Raw genomic sequence first — 7,647 nt, 5'->3', positions numbered from 1 at the left:
ACCGAGGTTCATTAATTCTTGGGAAATAAATTCCTTAAAGGAGGGTTTGCACTGAAGCTTGTGCCTGAGAAGCAGGGTCAGAGCTTGGCAAAAAAAGTGTAAAAGCCGAATATCAGACACCAACAGCCTGAATTCTGTCCGTGCCCGGGCAATGCCAGGAGCAGCCCTTACTCACTAAATAAACACTGGTGCCTGAATGATCTCCCCAGAGAAAGAGAAACAGCCAAGATGCTCCCAGTTCCTTCCTCACTTCCACCTCTGCCGGGAGGCACCGCCATCCCTTCCAGGGCAGGAGCAGCATCCTAAAACTCCGGCTGGGGCTGTTTCCCTTCGTTCAGTCCCTGGATGTCTCCTCCGGGATCCTGGGAGCACAATTCCAGCTCCTGGCAGCAATTCCTGGGGTTTTTCTGCATTGCAGGCAGCGGCTGAAGGAGCCCAGCTCCTGCCGAGGATGGCACAGAGAGCTCCCAAAGTGCCACCAAACACACCCAGAACTTCATTTACGCCAAAAAAAAGCCTCTTTTTTCCACAGAACATCTTTTTTTTATTATTATTTTTTATTTTTTTCCCAGCGTGGTTGCTCGAGAGAAGGATGGGAAGGAGATCTCGCAGTATAAAAAGAAGATTTTGGTCCAGATGAAAAACTCCAGAAATTGAAAGAAGAATTCGCGTTCAGCTGAGTAAGAATAGAACAGGAAACTACAAATGTCACCGGATTGTACCATGAAGTAACTGCCCTCCTTTTTAATGAAGTCACTCAAGTACAACTAAAAGCAAAGCAGGAAAGTCAATAGAGTTAAACTCCCAGCTTTAAACAAGCCTGGCCAGTTTTACGGCTTCTCAAAAATCGCATTTCCAGCCCCGCACGGGAGATTTCGTTTCTCTGAACGATCGGAACAAAGAAATGCGAGCTGAGAACAGCTCGGTAAACAACCTGGGGGGTGTAAATCATAAAGTCTGGGGTGGTTAATAAACAAACAAAATAAACGGAATTTCTGGGCGAAAGGAGCCCTTTGTGCCGCTCGGGCCGAGCCCAGCCAGCACCTATTCTAGTCAGGGATTTCTCACCTATTGAAAACAACATTTGCAAGTGATTTACCCTTTGAAACCCTCAGCTGCTGAAAGGGACTGATGGGCTGGCACCTGTCCTTAAACCGCTTTTATCTATTCACCAAAGCCTGACTGAATTAACCTTTTGGAAGGCGAGTTTCGCATCCTGCAGTTAACCCCTGAAAGGAACAACATCCCCGCTCCTCCCCTCCCGGACGGGATTTGAATAATTTCTAATATTTTTTAATTTTTAATCTTTCTGCCTCTTTGCCAGAAGCGATGCTGTGCCAAACCCGAGCCCTTCCCCGAGTGATTCTCCTGGAATATTCCTCTTGTGCCAAGAAATGACACGGTGTCCTTCCATCTCTCCAGGACCTGTCTGCTCCTCTGCCAGGAGACACGGCGGGGAAAACTCCGAGAAAATAATTAGTTAGGCATATTCAAGGAGATTTGATGATAAGGCCGAAGGAAAATACAGGCGTGGATTTGATTTCTTATTTTTATTTTTATATTTTTTTCTTTTATTCTACTTTTTCCGTGGAGGATTTCAAACACCCGATGGTTTTACAGAGAGCAGAAAGTCTTTAAGTTGTTATGGCAAAGCAGGAGGAGCTGGCAGCCATGAAAAGGAAGTTGCATGTCATATTAAAAGTGAGCTAGAACTGTCTGGGGTATTAATAGACAAACAGAACGAGAGAAAACAGCATACAAAACATTACCCGGAAAAAAAGGAAAAAAAAAAAAAAAGAGTTCTCAAAGCAAAAGCAGAACTTTTGAAGAGTTAGATCCTCAATTTGTGGCCATACCTAAGAAAAGGCAAAGCAAATCAGTGAACTAATTGATCCTAGAAGCAAACTGAGCCCTTGTTAGGGACTTCAAGCTTGCAAAAGAGGGTGGAGGGAAGTCAGGCAAGAATAATTAGAAGGAAGAAACCCTTCCCCTCTCAGAAAATCTCACATCGGGTCTGAGGTGGAAATCATAAAAGAAACTCTGCTTCCACTTCAGGAAACAGAAACATGATTTTGTTCACTAAGATTAAGATCTGGACTCATTTCTGTAGGTACTGAGGCTTTACTACCCCTAGCAAAGATAAAAAAACAACCTCATAAGTAGTGTGCTACAGGTTGAACTGATGTAATTCTTTACATTCAACAGAAAAAACTTCTATTTGCTGGAAGGAAACAGGAGAGACAGCAAGCTGTGGTTTACATGTGCAGCATCTCAAATTATCAGTGATGTCCTGATCTAAAGTCACAGCTGCACAGAAGTGTAAATTCCCAGCCTGGAAATGTGCTCAGGACACCCAGACCCCACCAGGAAGGGGCAACAATGGAGCCCCAGCCAGCAGAACAATCACTTAAAAATAAAATTTGCAGGTTTATTTTGCCCCAGTGCAGCAGAATTAGCAGCAGGAGGGTGAGATTTAAACTGAGGTAAAATGGGGTGTGAGCTGCAGAGGCCACACACCACCCAGCAGGGATTCACATGAGTTAAATCCTGATTTCAGATTTGATGATTTTTACTATTTCATGTGGGAAATTCTGGGGAAATCCTGACTCCTTTAGCATCAGTAGCAAAACTCATTAATTTCAAGAAGACAGGGAGAATATTCACCCCAAAGACCAATCCCCACACTTGCCAGGCTCCATCCTCAGGGCTGTATTTCCAGGATGATGAAATTTTGGCTGAATTCAGACATGTGTGATATTTATTCAAACCAGATGCATCAAATTCCTTACAAATGCTTACAGTAACTATTAATCAAGTATTCATACTGTACACTGTAATCAAGTGCTCTGCTCCACATATCAAGAAACAGGCATTTTTCTTTTTTAAACTTCCTTCACCAAAAAGGGATCAAAGGAAATGCTGGTAAATGAAATGGAGCTCCCATAGAGTCAGCCTGGAAAACGCCTGCGTGAAAGAAAATATTCGTGGTGATATCTGACATGACTTGGGTAGCACAGAGGAATCCCAGTGGTGAACTGCAGATGGGTTTGGGTTGGAAGGGGCTTTAAAATAATCCTGTTCCATCCGTGCCAGGGGCAGGGACAGCTCCCACTGTCCCAGGGTGCTCCAACCTGGCCTGGGACACTCCCAGGGGTCAGGGGCAGCCACAGCTCCTCTGGGAACCTGCCCACCCTCACAGGGAAGGATTTCTTCCTGATATCCAACCTAAATTTCTGACAATCAGGACCTTGTGAGAATCCTAACCCAGACTGAAGAGTTCCTGGCCAAGAGCCACCACAGTTTACAAGGCTCTAAATATAAAACTGCTTTATTGGGGTGTGCTTTCTTTCGGAGCAGATAAGAAAACAGCTCCTACAAGACAAAGCACGTGTACTTTCTGCACCAGAGATGGCAGCTCCATCCTGGAGGAAGCTGTGATGCTGAGGAGCTGAGCTGAGCAGTGTAAATACACCCTGCCAGGATAATGGGGGCTGACACATCCCTTACTCACACCCTGCTGTGCTGTTTGTGCAACCTTCAACTTCCCAAACAATGCAAACCCTGGCACAGCCCTGCCAGGGATGCAGAGCAGGGGCAAACAACAGAGCTGGGCTTGCTCTGGCTTTGGAGCAACATCAGCAAAATGCTGAGAAACCCCGGAGTTTGTAGATATTTCCCTAAGCAGCTGTGGAACAGCCACAGCCCCAGGACACGGAGCAGGTCTGCACCAGGAGGTTATCAGAAGGTACTGAGGCTTTACTACCCCTAGCAAAGATAAAAAACAACCTCATAAGTAGTGTGCTACAGGTTGAACTGATGTAATTCTTAACATTCAACAGAAAAAACTTCTATTTGCTGGAAGGAAACAGGACTCACTTTGTACCTACACATGCTGGTGGTTGCTCTTTATTTTCCTGAATGCAGCCCAGGAAGGTTTCAACATTATCCCTCAACAGGATGCTCTGACACACTCCCTGCTTCGCTTTCAGGCAAAACAGGTAGTAAGTCCATTATGGGGCTAATTACTGAGCTTAATTGTAAAGCAAGCTGTTGACATAAGGAGATGTTCACCCCAAAGTATAATGAATGATAGTAAATGATATCCAGCAATTCTTTAAAGTCAGATAAAAGCCTAAAGAAACTGAGGATACTGAAAAAAAAACTCCTTATTTCCTCTCAGGTCTTGGCCTTCTGTTTGGAAATGTGGAAAATACGAATTTCTAAGTGAGTGTGTGTTAGTGCAGCTGATTTTACTGTTTCTGATGTGATTTTTGTGGTACACAAGCACGGGAGCAGAAAGAGGAGGTGCCAGTGTGGGCTGGCTTTCATCACATGAAAATAAATGCATGAAAGTAATTCTTGGAATATGGCATTTGCATGAAGAAATTAAGATATCAAAGATATGCCATTGATGATTTCATATCTGAATCCCAATCGTTACACCAAGGGAATTCTATAATCTAATTCATTTGTTGCCTCATTGTCACTCCTTGTTTTTGTACTAAAAACAGAATAAAAAATATTATTGTTCTGCTGAGTTTCCTCTAGGTGACTCTTCACCCTCTGGGGGATGATTTGGAAGGGTGACTTCTATTCAGTGGCTTTGTTGTGGGGTTATTTTTGTTGTTTTTTTTAAAATTTTTAATTTGCACAACTGAAACTGAGTACATGGGCTGGTGCAGCCTGACTCAGCTGCCAGGTATGCCAGTGTACCTTGGGTGTGACTGCTCTGGAGTCAATCTGGCAGAAAATTAAAAATGAAAACAAAAGTGAGTGTGAAGGGCACTCTGGGTGCAGAATGAGGAATGAGGACCAAGGGTCTGAGCCCTGGTTTTCCAGCAGTGCCCCTCATCCTGGCAGGAAAACCCGAGGTGCTGGGAGCAGGCAGCCTCAGGTCAGAGCATTTCACCAAAAAACAGCCACCTGCACTGAGAGAGAGGAGCAGAGAGAGCAAAACCTGCTAAGGGAGAAAGGAATAACCTGCAGAACGTCAGGGCTGGAGCAGCAGGAGTGGGTGATGCTCTCCTGTGCCACACTCTGGGGTTTGGGGTCATTTCTAGCCCCTTCCTGCCCCCTCCCCATTCCCTGTGTTGTGCTGGGACACGAAGGATCTCCCCCATTCCCACCCAGAGAAGTGGGATTGGGCTGAGGTGGGGCCCAGCCTTTCCCAGAACATCCTGGGAGAGGCAGTGACACCCTGGAGCTCTTGCAAAATAACCAAAGAAACTCTTCTTCCTATGAGGTTCACTCCTGGCTGTCAGAACAGAATTTAAAAATCCATTTAACAGCACAAAAAAGTGAAGAGAGTAAAATAACTGAAATTATTTTAACTTATACATGCTTTGAAAGGCACAAAACCCAAATGGGATCACAACATTTCATTAAATTTGTTGCTGAAATTGTTCCTGAGTTCTGGGCTGTCATTGCTCAGGCCCCTGAACATTTGGCAGCAGGGAGAACTCTCAAGGATATAAATTTCCTCTTGCAGCAGGGCTGTGTGTGCTCCCCACAGAGAGCCCAGCCCAGAGCTGAGAGCACGCTCTGGATTGTCATTAGACTGTCATCAGGGCTTGCACTGGGAACTGCAGTGGGGAGACTGAGCCAATTATTCCTTTTTTTCCCATTATTTTATTTAATAAAACCCAGTGAACCATGTGCTTAAAGTTAAGCACGTGTTTCAAGGGCTCAAGGAAATAGGACTGGCTTAGTGCACGTCTTCGGAGGGGCAGAGTTGATAAGACAGATTGCAGTGTTACCACAGAACTGACACACAAATGGACGGAAAACTTCAAAAAAGTTTTTAAACTCAAACCAGCTACAATACAGTCTTTGTCTACACCAAAGACTTCTGGCTTTGTAACAAGCTAACTGGATTTTTATGGCATAAATTTCCCCCAGAATGTTAACCATGCCCTCTTCTGAAAACAAATCATAACACTGGATTTATATGGTTGTGACATCCTTGGAACAGAGCGAGTGGTGACTTTAAACCACTCCAGTTATATCAGTATTGAGGAGTCATTGATGACTCTTCACTTTGGAAAACAGCTCAGTTGTGTAACAGAGTTCAGTAAAGCAGAAAAATTGCCCATGTGGGCAAATCCAAGTGGTTTTCATCGTGTCATGTCATCCCCCAGCGTTGGCAAACAGCTTCTTGGGGAAAGGACTCGTCCTTTCTTTCAGCATTTCACAGTGTCTAACTCAGAACCTCCTGACCTGTGATGCATGGATTAATTAATATTAGTAATTCCATCATTAAGAACATTATTAATTGGGAAGCTGCAGCCAGCCCCAGTTTATTTTCCCCACTGCAGGCTGGAGCTTTGTGCAGGCACATTCCCGAGGGACAGCGCTGTGGGGAGTGGGGAAGAGCACACAAACTGGGGGAACAGGGATCACAGGGTCACTGAAGTTGGAAAGGACCTCCAAGATCATCAAATCCAACCTTAGAAGTGGTTCCCCCAAAAGAGCAGGGAAAGGAGAAGGCACTGATTCAGACCAAGCCATCCTGTCTCCCTACTTGTCCTTCCAAAGCAAAGGGAGATCTTCAGCACACCCTGGGGTTCCTGGTGTGGTGTCTGAGCTCAACACAGCATTTTGGGGGGGGTCTTCAAATTCCCTACCCCAATATCCCAAGCTGACCCCACCTAAGGAAAGAACAATGTTGGGAGTGGCCACAGGAGCTTTTTGTGGCCAGAAGAGAGGGAAAAGCAGCGCCTGGTGAGGAATCCCCTGGCTCAGCCCCAGCCAGAGCAGCACATTTGTCCACAGCCCGAGTCCTCCTCTCCTGCCAGCCCAAAGAAAAGCCAGTAATAAAATTAGAGGTTGTTAGGCAACTTAGCTAAATTTATATCCATCCCCAGCACTCTGCAGCTTCCTTAAGGGAACAGTTTTCCTATCAGAGGGCTGTTGGTTTCCATCCATCACTCCCTACAATGGCAAACACCTGTTCATTCAGCAGCTGATGGGAGATGTAATAACTGTGCAACTGTAAATAGTCAGCAGCTGGAAATGGTGATGCAAATCATACCTAAGCCATTGGAAGAGCTGACAGAGCCTGTTATGAACCCTCTGCTCTCTTGGCACTGCATTTCTCCGGAGCGCTCACAAGCCTGGCTTTGCTCAAGCTCCGGGCTGGAAGTGCATTCCTGATCAGATCTGAGAATCTCTAACACCTCATTGCTGTGGTTAGGGTTTGAGAGTGATCCTCTGATAAGAATTACTGCACCCTGGCTCCTGTCCCAGCCCTGCCCAGGGCACAGGCTGACAGATTTGGAGTTGCAGTGGTGGAACATCAGCAGGGAGGATGAGGAGCGGAGCAGGACGGTGACACCGCCTGTTCTGACTGGAAATGGTGCCAAGAACACCGGGGGTAACACCAGGCAGCAAAATCAGTCTGCAAACAGATCAATGCAGGCCAAGGGCCAGCCCAGGAGGGTTTGGACTCGGTGCTTGCTGTGCCAAAAGAGGGAACAGCTTGAAGTGAGCACACAGGACCACATCCCTGCTTGGCACAGCGAGGAGGAGGGAGCTGCTTTTCCAGAGAAATCCCTGGAGCAGGGACTTCTCAGGGAGCTGTGGCTGTGCCACAATTCCAGCTGTGTCCCACTCTGGAGGAGAGGGGCTTGGGGAAGGTGGGGATGGGGC

The 7,647-nt window shown here is 46.1% G+C and overlaps 1 long non-coding RNA gene across 1 annotated transcript; it reads left to right on the top strand.

Annotated features, from left to right (window-relative positions):
* Positions 1–577: 577 nt before the first annotated feature.
* Positions 578–1,774, top strand: LOC107213212. Its single transcript, XR_004499986.1, has 2 exons — positions 578–680; positions 1,325–1,774. It is a non-coding gene; the product is annotated as an uncharacterized LOC107213212 (long non-coding RNA).
* The last annotated feature ends 5,873 nt before the right edge of the window (positions 1,775–7,647 follow it).

Source organism: Parus major, chromosome 20 (genome assembly GCF_001522545.3).
Source record: "Parus major isolate Abel chromosome 20, Parus_major1.1, whole genome shotgun sequence".
NCBI lineage: Eukaryota > Metazoa > Chordata > Aves > Passeriformes > Paridae > Parus > Parus major.
The sequence above is the reverse complement of the archived record's forward strand: the minus strand, read 5'-3'. Positions and strand labels throughout refer to the sequence as shown.